The sequence below is a fragment of the Choloepus didactylus genome, chromosome 8, assembly GCF_015220235.1.
Source record: "Choloepus didactylus isolate mChoDid1 chromosome 8, mChoDid1.pri, whole genome shotgun sequence".
NCBI lineage: Eukaryota > Metazoa > Chordata > Mammalia > Pilosa > Megalonychidae > Choloepus > Choloepus didactylus.
The window spans coordinates 85,859,718-85,871,605 of record NC_051314.1 but is presented as its reverse complement, the minus strand read 5'-3'; the positions used below and the strand labels follow the sequence as shown (position 1 = coordinate 85,871,605).

General features: G+C 40.2%; 1 protein-coding gene across 6 annotated transcripts in view; it reads left to right on the top strand.

Moving 5' to 3' along the window:
• Positions 1-11,888, top strand: part of PRPF40B (pre-mRNA processing factor 40 homolog B) — an 83,920-nt gene that overhangs the window by 43,021 nt on the left and 29,011 nt on the right. The gene's annotated exons all lie outside the window — the stretch shown is intronic.

Sequence of the window (11,888 nt, the reverse complement as noted above, 5' to 3'; positions counted from 1 at the left end):
GCTTTGGGGTTAGGGCCCCAAGGTGGCTCCTGGGAACCCTCTGCCCAGCCACAGCTCCTCCCATAACTGTCAGACATTGGGTTCCAACTGACCCTCCTTTCCCTGGTGACATCATCAGTGTGGCTGGAAGAATGCTCCATACAGTAGCATGCATTAGCATTTCATTCCTTTTACACCCAAATAATATTCCTTTGTATGTATATACCACATTTTGTTTATCTGTTTATCTACTGATGGACAATGGGTTGTTTCCGCCTTTGGGCTATAGTGAATAATGTTATGAACACTGGTGTACATCAAGAGGCCTTTGTGAAACAAACAGTTTAAATGGACACCACTGTATGCCCAGGACATACAACTATGCCTGGCACTTAATAAACACTTATTGAATGAGTGAATAAATGACAATGTAATCACAAATACATATACATGCAAACTATTCTTCCTTGCTAATGAAAAGTATTTGCATTTAACAGATGTGGAATTAAACGTAAGTTCAGTCTTTAGCTGTGTCATGTCTTCCAGTAACTTGTCACCTGACATTCACCTGCCTTTCACATACTATCATTCGTTATTCAAACTTAATTCTCTCTTTGGTTCTTTCACTCAGAAAACATTTACTGGCAATATTCTATGTGCCAGGCATGGGGCTAGGTGCTGAAGATTCAGAAGTGAGTGAGAACTAGTTCTGTCTTTGAGGCACTCACACCTTGGTTTATGGATACCTGTCTATCTATATATCCATCTATCTGACACTGCATGATCCTTTAATCCCTTATGATTTCAGAGTATGTTGTAATTTACAAATAACTTACTCGTCCTCCCAAACATGTGCAAGCCAACAAAAGCTCAGAGGGGTTATGAGATTTGCCTAAAGTTACAGAGCTGGTACAGAGTCAGAACTCCAGGCTGGTTCCCTTTACTCCCAGTCTGGGGTCCTTTCTTTTTCTTTCTCTCTTGCCTTTTTTCCTTTCTCTTCTTTCTTTCTTCCCTCCCTCCCTCCCTCCCTTCCTTCCTCTTCTCTTCCTTCCAAAAGAAGCCGTATATTATCTAGTAAATACTTACTGAATGTTGGTTAGAATATTATTATCATTATTAACTGACATTTTACTTGGCTCACAAGCTTCCATTTCCTCTGATGACAGAAAACTTAAATTTGCCAATTCATGGTACACTCAGCCATTTCCAGCTTAAAATTTAGTCTCCTTGGAGTTCAGGAGTCATCCCTTCCCCCTTCTCCTTCCCTTCCTTCTTGTGAGGATTTATGTTTTTGTCCTTGAGAAAGTGGAACGGCTTCTTATCAGTGGTTGTCAGCTTTTATTCAAGTTGCTTCTGCTAAGATGCCCAGCCCTCATGAGTCTCTGTCCACTAGTCTCTGGTCCTGCTCTGTGCAGTCCTCAAGTGTCCATGTCCCCCTGCAACCCTATGGCCACATCCACAGAGAAATCTCTGAATCCTTCTAGTTCCAACATAAAAGAGACTCTGCAGGAGTCCAGGTCTCAGAGAGAAGTGCTGCCTCCACAGCTTCTGCTCTAGAGAAGCCTGGATCTGAAAGCCATTATTGTGAACATGTGGTCAAGGGTAGGTGAGGATTCCTGGAAGCTACTGGAGGGGGCGTGGGAGGAAGAATGGGGATCGGGGCTCAGGCCTAGGGGTTTTTGTAGAAGAACCACTAGCGATGATTTAGCCACTGAGAGAAAAAAAGACAAGACCATTTTTTCACCTACACAAGGGACCAGAGAGGTAGGGTAGGGTACCTGCCCTTCTGGGCTCCAGGATGATACCAGTGTGAGTAAGGAGCAGGCCTGAGACAAACAGAAACATGAAAGGGAGAAACAGAATGCAGGGCTTTTTTTTTTTTTTTTTTTTTAAACTCAAATGCCTATAAATATTAGGTGTTGTGGTTTGAAACTGGAACTGTTATGTACCCCAGCAAATCACATCCTTAAAGCTAATCCATTCCTGTGGGCGTAAATTTATTGTAAGTAGGACTCTTTAATGAGGTTACTTCAGTTTAAGGCATGGCCTAGGGTGGGTCTTAATCCACTTACTGGAGTTCTTTATAAATGGGATGAATACAGAAAGAGGAAGCCACAGAAAAAGAAGCGAAAGCAACGAAACCTGGAAGAGACAGGAGAAGCCAGCAGATAGCACCATGTGCCTTGCCATGTGGCAGAGGAATCCAGGATCATTGGCAGCTAGTTATTGGGAAGAAAGCATTGCCTTGATGATGCCTTGATTTGGACATTCTCACAGCCTCAAAAGTGTAAGCTGGTAAACTAATAAATTCCCATTGTGAAAAGCCAACCCATTTTATGTTATCTGCTTTCAGCAGCCTAGCAAACCAGAACATTAGGATACATAAATTGTGGTATATTTGCTGGGAGAGGAAAGGAGCACAAAGGATGCTTCTGGGCTATTGGTAATGTTTGGTTTTTTGAGCAAAGTGCTGACTTCACAAAGTGCCACCCAAGTTCGCCGCAACAAGATCAAAGTTGTGTACCTGAGGTGCACTGGTGGGGAAGTCAATGCCATGTCTGCCCTGACCCCCAAGATCAGCCTCCTAGGTCTGTCTCTTAAAAAGGTTGGAGGTGACATCACCAGAGTCACCAGTGACTGGAAGGGTCTAAGGGTTCTGCTGAAACTGATCATTCAGAACAGACAAGTCCAGATCGAGGTGGTACCTTCTGCCTACTCCCTGATCATCAAAGCTCTCAAGGAACCACCCAGATACTGAAATAAGCAGAAAAACATTAGCACAGTGGAAATATTACTTCTGATGAGATTGTCAACATTGCCCAACAGATACCACACTAATCTTCAGCCAGAGAACGCTCTGGAACCATTAGCCCAGTCTGTGGGCTGCAATGTTGGCCACAACCCTCATGACATCATAGATGACATCAACAGTGGTGTCGTGGAATGCCAGTTAGTTAAGAACCACAAAGGAAAATATTTCAATAAAGGATCATTTGACAACAACAACAAAAAGCAAACCAGATATTTCTGCTCCTAGACAAGATGGAATAACAAGAGATCAGATTTACCCTCCTGTCTTAAACAACTAGAAAATTGAACAGAATGTACAAAATAATGTTTTTTCAGACTGAACAACAAATTTTCTCCCTCCCCTGAAAGAAGGGAATCAAATAAGGTGAGCCCTTTAATCACATTAGCTTACTACCTGGAGACAGATTCCAAGCCAGAACAGGGATAGGAAGAGCAAAAACAGAGTCCAAATGTTTTGCTGAGATGAGGATATAGATACAGGAATTGGAAAGGCCAAAGTGGCTAGAATTTGTAGGGTAGTGTGCTGGTTTGAATGTATTATGTCCCCCAAAAGCCATGTTCTTTGATGCAATCTTGTGGGGGCAGACATATTGGTGGGGATTAAGTTGGAACATTTGGATTGGGTTGTTTCCGGAGATGCACCCCACCTGTGAGAATGAAACTAAGTTTAGCTTTCACACAGGACAGGTGTGCCTAGCAGGGTGGGGCAGTTAAGGAATTGGTAGAAGGTTAAAAAGACAAACTGTAATCCACAGTCAGTCCCCCTGCTTATCCACCCACTATCCACAGTCAGTCCCCCTGCTTATCCGCCCAGTATCTACTATCCTTGCAGGGTGGAGCCTTGGAATAGAGGTTCTCAAAATAGCCTCATAACTTGTTACCAAACTAGCCCCCACTGGCTCTAAAGAGGCCTGGGCATAACCATTATAGTCAGGGGTGGGGATTTGTTCCAACAGTTCCTAATGTTGCAAATTTCCAAGGGAAAGGTATTTCAAATGTTTCCAATTTGGGCGGGCTAGTTAGGCTTGTCGAATAGAATGTAACCTCTGGAGTATCCAGCCAATGGAGAAACAGAGGAGGGACTTGTGGTTAGGTTTAGGGGATAAATACTGCTGAATCAATTGTTCTGCGTGCCAACCCCCACATTTTGGTTGGGCATCCGTTCTTGCAAGACCGTGAATAAATTCTTTTCTTCTCCACAATCAGGTGAGCGTTTATTCCTTTTTAGGAATAGTGCTTGTTTCTCACACACCCAACTGTGGGTGATGACTCTGATTGGATAATTTCCATGGAGGTGTTGCCCCACCCATTTAGGGTGGGTCTAAATTAAATCACTGGAGCCATATAAATGAGCTGACAAACAGAAGGAATTCAGTGCAGCTGAGAGTGACATTTTGAAGAGGAGCTACAGCCAAGAGGGACACTTTGAAGAATGCACTGGAACTGAGAGGGAGCTTCAGCTTACAGAGACATTTTGGAGACAGCCTTTGAAAGCAGACTTTTGCTCTGGAGAAGCTAAGAGAGGACAAACGCCCCAAGAGCAACTAAGAGAGACATTTTTGAAGAGCTGAAGCCTAGAGAGGAACATCCTGGGAAAAAGCCATTTTGAAACCAAAACTTGGAGCAGACACCAGCAACGTGCCTTCCCAGCTAACAGAGGTTTTCCAGACACCACTGGCCATCCCCCAGTGAAGGTACCTGATTGTTGATGTGTTACTGTGGACACTTTATGGCCTTAAGACTGTAACTGTGTAATCAAATAAACCTCCTTTTATAAAAGCCAATCCATTTCTGGTGTTTTGCATTCCAGCAGCATTAGCAAACTAGAACAGGTAGTAAGGGCTCTGGATATCTGAGTTTTTGGTTGGAGACTGATGTGCACATGCATAAGAGTAAATTCCTTAAGGCCAGGAGAAAAAAATAGCAGAAAAAGAGTAGGCAGAACAATTTCAGGATCTCCCACAAGACTGGGAATAGTTTGTGTTCTCACAAGCCAGAGTGGAAAGACCTCGAAATACATGGGGTACAGTGTAGAACCCTCAGAAAGGTTTGCCTTAGTAATGGAGCTAAATTAGCCATAGGCTAAAGGCTGTTCTGAATGTGCCCTAACATGGCTTAAAAGCAAACCTTGAAAGGTTGCAACTGATTCCAAGTAACATAACTATACCCCAGAGAGAAGCTCCCCAATACTTAAAGGAATACAACAAAAGCCAGTGATCAACAATGTAAAATTCATAATCCCCAACAACCAATCAAAAAATTTCTAGGTATGCAAAAAAAAACAAACAAACAAACAAAAAAAAAACCCAACCAAACAAAAAACCATTACCAGGAGACCAATCAATAGAAACAGATCCAGAAATGACAGAGATGATGCAACTAGCAGACAAGCGTGTTATCCAGCTATTATAAACTCCATAAGTTTGAAAAGGTAGAGGAAAATATATGCATGATGTGCCGGTTTGGATATACTGGGTCCCCCCAAAAGCCATATTCTTTAATACAGTCTTGTGAGGGCAGATTTATTAATCTTTCTGATTAGGGTGTGAACTCTTGATTGAATGTTTCCATGGAGATTTGACCCTGCCCATTCAGGGTAGGTCTTGATTACTTTACTGGAGTCCTTTAAAGGGAGCTCACACAGAGAGCAGGAAGACAGAAAAACATCGCAAGAGATGCTTGCCAGTGCTTTGAGATGCTGGCCCTGAGTTTGCTCCAGAGAAGCCAAGAGAGGACAAAACGCCCCAAGAACAGCTGAGAGAGACTTTTGGAGAGATGCTTGGAGTTGTAGATAGAAGGATGTTTGGAGATGCTAAGCTAAGGACCCACAGGAGCTGAGGGAGGAGCTGAAACACAACCCAGGTCCAGCAGATGCCTGCCACGTGCCTTCCCAGCTAACAGAGGTTTTCCGGACACCATTGGCCGTTCTTCAGTTAAGGTATCCTCTTGCTGATGCCTTAGTTTGGACACTTATATGGACTCAGAACTATAAACTTGTAACCAAATAAACCCCCTTTATAATAGCCAATCCATTTCTGATATTTTGTATAACGGCAGCATCAGCAAACCAGAACACATGATAAGCAGAGAAATGGAAGATATAAAAAAGACCCAAATGGAGCTTTTAGAGATGGGAAAAATGTTTTCTCTGAAATGAAAAATTACACTAAATGGGATTAAAAGTAGACTAGACATGACAGAGAAAATATTAGGGAACTTGAAGATACAGTAATAGACACTATCCAAAATGAAGCAAAGAGAGAAAAAGACAAAACATGAACAATATCAAATAGACTAACATACACTTAAATGAGACTCAGAAGAAGAGGTGAGAAAGGGAAGGACCAAAAAAAATTTGAAGAAATAATGGCCAAAAATATTCCAAATTTGATAAGAACTGTAAACCCACAGATCCAAGAAGATCAAAGACTTCAAGAAGCATAAACCTAAAGAAAAACACACCAAAATATATAAAAATCAAATTGCTGAAAACGAGTGATAAAGAAAATTTTAAAAGCTGTCAGAGTAAAAAGATAACGATGGCAGCATACTTGCCAGGAACACTGTGAGCCAGAAGATGGTAGAGCAACATCTTTAAAGTACAGAAAGAAAATAACTGTTAACCTAGAATTCTATATCCAGCAAAAGTCTTTCAAAAAAGCCTTTCAGTTATCACCTTTCTGCATATATATTTCACAGTAAGGAAATAACTGAAATTGTGGAACAGTAATCCATAACATTCTTTGAAATTTGCTCTAAAGCTACTCAATAAATTGTATGTTGAAAGTTATCACCTTTCTGTATATATGTTATATTTCACAATAAGGAAGTAACTGAAACTGTGGAACTGTAACCCATAGCATTCTTTGAAATTTGCTCTCTAACTACGTGTTAAATTGCACTTTGAAAAAGTTATCACTTTTATGTATATATGTTACATTCCACAATAAAAAATGAAAAAAAAAAAGCGCCTTTTAACAATGAAGGCTAAATACTTTTTCAGACATATCAAAGTTGAGAGAATTCATTGCCAACAGATCAGCACTACAAGAAATGTTAAAGGAAGGCCTTCAGGTAGAAGGAAAATGATACCAAATGTAAATCTGGATCTACACGCATATGCAAAAATGAACCAGAAATGGTGACTATGTCAGTAAACATAAAATACTTTTTTTCCTCATTTTTAAATCTCTCTAAAAGATAATTTGATGACAGTAACCCAAGTGTCCATCAACAGATAAATGGATAAACAAAATGCGGTATATACATACAATGGAATATTATGCAGCCATAAAAAGGAATGAAGTTCTGATACACACAACAACATGGATGAACCCTGAAGACATCATGTTGAGTGAAATAAGCAAGACACAAAAGTACAAATATTGTATGATCTCACTGATATGAAATAATCAGAGTAAGCAAATTCATAGAGTCGGAAACTAGAGTAGAGGTTACCAGGGACCAGCACTGGGGCAAGGAATGAGAAAATAATGCTTAATTGGTAGAGAATTTCTCTTTGGGAGAATGGAAGAGTTTCAGTAATTGATGGTGGTGATGGTAGCACAACATTGTGAGTGTAATCAATACCATTGAATTACATATTTGCATGTGGTTAAAAGGGGAAATTTTACATTATATATATGTTACTAGAATAAAAACTTTAAAAAAAAACACCATAGGAGTGTACAACACAGTGAACCCTAATGTAAACTATGGGCTCTCGTTAATAGAACAATTATAATAATATGTTTTTTTAATTATAATAAGGTACCACGCTAATGCAAGATGTTAATAATATGGGAACTCTGTATTTTCTGCATCATTTTTCTGTAAACCTACAACTTCTCTAATAAAAAATTATAAAAAAAGAAACAGTAATAAATTATAATATAAAACACCATTGTCTATGTAGCGTAAACAATAATAGTAATGCACTGTGGGTTTTATAACTAAGTAGAGGTAAAATGTATGAAAATAGTAGTATAGGTCAGGAGCAAGGAGATGGAAATATACTGCAGTAAGATTCTTAAACTATCCATGGAGTATATTATTTGAAGACAGAATATGATAAATAAAAGATAAGTATTGTAAACTCTGGAGTAATAACTTTAAAAAAAAACCAAATAAGTATAGCTAATAAACCAATTATGAAGATAAAATGGAATTATAAACAATTGTCAGTTTATCTAAAAGAAGGCAGTGAAAGAAGTAGGGGGTAGTAGCAGATGAGTCACAGAGAAAGCAAACAATAAGATTAGAAATTTAAACCTAACCATATTGATAATTAGATTACATATAAATGGCCTAAACAAGTCAATTAAAAGATAGAGATTATAAGATTTTATTAAAAAACAAAACAGCCAAGACCCATAGTGCTGTTTTGCAAAAACACACTCTACGTATAAAGACACAGATATATTAAAAGTAAAGAATGTAAAAAGGTATACCACACTAATAATAATCAAAAGAAAGCTAGAGGAGCTATGTCAGCTTTTAGAACAAGAAATATTAGCAAAGATAAAGAAGGAGGGGCATTCCATAATGATAAAGGGGTCAATTAAACAAGGAAACAAAACAATCCTAAATGTGTATGCGCCTAATATCATAGCTTCAAAAATACATGAAAAGAAGATGGTGGCTAGGCAAGACAGGGCAAAAAGACACCTCTGTGAAAAATACTAGATAAAAACCAGAAAGTGACCCAGAACACCAGTTCCAGTGATGCATCAGCCAGACAAGGTCTGCTGAAGCCACAGAGACTGCATTTTGTGAAACTGGGAGTCTGCATTCTGAAACGAGTGAGTGAGTCGGCTGAAAGTCCCTCAGCCACGCTGCAGTGTGGGGAAATGGTGGGTTGGCATTTGGAGATGGAGTAGTTCTTTAAAAAAAAAAAAAGCCTGGGAGCAGCTGCGGATGCAACCGGGAGAGTGTGCAGTGAAGCACGGCTGGAGCAGGCTGGGCTAACGCCTCAGTGTCTGCCGTGGAGGATACCCCTTCCCACACCCACTACTGGTTGTCTCGGGGCCAGGGGAGCAAAGGGGAGCCAAAAGAAGAAAAAATCGCACGACTTGCAGCTGTTTCCCCTGGGGCAGGGGACACTCCTGCCCGGGGCCAGGCCCAAAGCCCAGAGCCGCGCCAGGAAACCCAGTGTGACGGGGAATCTTTCCCGTAGCACTACACACAAACCACAATATCGGCCATGGACAGTGGCCTTTAATACACCCACGGCTGACTGTCCCGGAGCTGGGAGGGTGGAGCTGTGCGAAAAGGGGGAAGTTAACATGTCCCATTCAACCATCTTTGAAGCGGGCTGGGAACACCCCTGCACAGCCCGGCGGCCCAGGGCTTCCCTGGAGGCCGGTGCACACTTGTGACGTGGTGCAGCCCTCCGTCAGCAGAGGTTCTGGAAGAGCACAGCAGGGAAGGGGGAACCACTTGGAAATCCCAGGGACCCTACGCGAATACCAAGGACTTGTGGGTCAGCAGCAGAGACAATCGGTGGAAAGACTGAAGTGAAGGCTTAGGCTCCTGCAACAGCCTTAAATCTCTGGGAACATCTGGGAGGTTTGATTATTAAAGCTGCCCTGCCTGCCTAACCACCCAGATACACTCCCCACATTCAGGGCGGACAGCACCAGCAACACACCCAAACTTGGTGCACCAATTGGACCCCACAAGAATCAGACCCCCACACACCACGAAGACAAAGTGGGGGAGAACTGACTTGAGGGGAATAGGTGACTCATGGACGCCTTCTGCTGGTTAGTTAGAGAAAGTGTACGCCACCAAGCTGCAGTTCTATCAAATTACAGATCAAGTAAAGCAAATGCCAGGAGGCCAAAAACAACAGAAAATCTTAAAGCATATGATAAAACCAGATGATATGGAGAACCCAAACCAAAACACCCAAATCAAAAGATCAGAAGACACACAGTACTTGGCACAATTAATCAAAGAACTACAGACAGGCAACAAGAGCATGGCACAGGATATAAAGGACATAAAGAAGACCCTAGAAGAGCATAAAGAAGAAATTGCAAGAGTAAATAAAAAAACAGAAGATCTTATGGAAATAAAAGAAACTGTAGGCCAAATTAAAAAGACTCCGGATACTCATAATACAAGATTAGAGGAAGTTGAACAATAACTCAGCCTCCTCGAGGATCACAGAACAGAAAAGGAAAGAAGAAAAGAACAAAAGAATGAATGGGGAAAAAACTGAAAAAATCGAAATGGATCTCAGGGATATGATAGATAAAAGAAAATGTCCAAATTTAAGACTCATTGATGTCCCAGAAGGGGAAGAGAAGGGTAAAGGTCTAGAAAGAGTATTCAAAGAAATTGTTGGGGAAAACTTCCCAAACCTTCTACACAATATAAATACACAAAGCATAAATGCCCAGCGAACTCCAAATAGAATATATCCAAATAAACCCACTCCAAGACATATTCTGATCAGACTGTCAAATACTGAAGAAAAGGAGCAAGTTCTGAAAGCAGCAAGAGAAAAGCAATTCACCACATACAAAGGAAACAACATAAGACTAAGTAGTGACTACTCAGCGGCCACCATGGAGGCGAGAAGGCAGTGGCATGACATATTTAAAACTCTGAGAGAGAAAAATTTCCAACCAAGAATACTTTATCCAGCAAAACTCTCCTTCAAATTTGAGGGAGAGCTTAAATTTTTCACAGACAAACAAATGCTGAGAGATTTTGCTAATAAAAGACCTGCCCTACTTCAGATACTAAAGGGAGCCCTACTGACAGAGAAAAAAATTGAGGGACTTCACCACCAGTAGATCAGTCCTATAAGAAATGCTAAAGAGAGTTGAGCAGGCTGAAAGGAAGGGACACTAAACAACTGACTGAAACTGCATGAAGAAATAAAGGGTACCACTAAAGATCACATGGTAAATATAAATACCAATACTACTGTATTTTTGATTTGTAACTCCACTATTTACTTCCCACAGGATCTAAAATACATAAACTGTAATGATAAATCAGTGGTTTTGGACTCAGTGTAAAATATGCAATTTTTGACAAGAACTACATAAAAGTGGGGGAATGAGGGAGTGTAGGAACATAGTTTATGTGTCATATTGAAGTTAAGTTGGTATCAAAGTAAAACAAGATTCTTATAGATTTAAGATGTTAAATTTAAGCCCCATGGTAAACACAAAGAAAGTATCAGAGAATATGACCATAGAGATGAAAAGTAGAGTAGGGGTTCCAAGAAGTGGGGGAAGGGGCAATCGGGAGTTAAGAAATGAGTGTAGGCCACATCAATAAATCAAAGCAGAAGAACCACATGATCATCTCGATTGATGCAGAAAAGGCATTTGACAAAATTCAACATCCTTTCCTGATGAAAACACTTCAAAGGATAGGAATAGAAGGGAACTTTTCCAATATGATAAAGGCAATATATGAAAAACCCACAGCTAACATCACATTCAATGGGGAGAGACTGAAAGCTTTTTCTCTAAGATCAGGAACAAGACAGGGATGCCCACTATCACCATTGTTATTCAACATTGTGCTGGAAGTTCTAGCTAGAGCAATTAGGCAAGAAAAAGAAATAAAAGGCATCCAAATTGGAGAGGAAGAAGTAAAACTTTCACTATTTGCAGATTACATGATTCTATATGTAGGAAATCCAGAAAAATCTACAGCAAAGCTACTAGAACTAGTTAATGAATACAGCAAAGTAGCAGGCTACAAGATCAACACGCAAAAATCGGTAGTATTCCTATACACAAGTAATGTGCAACAAGAGGAGGAAATCAAGAAAAAAATCCCATTTACAATAGCAACCAAAAGAATCAAGTATTTAGGAATAAACTTGACCAAGGACACAAAAGACCTTTACATAGAAAACTATAAGAAACTGCTAAAAGAAATTGAACAAGACCTGAAAAAATGGAAGAACATACCATGTTCATGGATTGGAAGACTAAATATAGTTAAGATGGCAATTTTACCTAAACTGATTTACAGATTCAATGCAATACCAATTCAAATCCCAACAACTTACTTTACAGAAATAGAAAAACCAATAACTAAATTTATATGGAAGGGTAAGGTGCCCC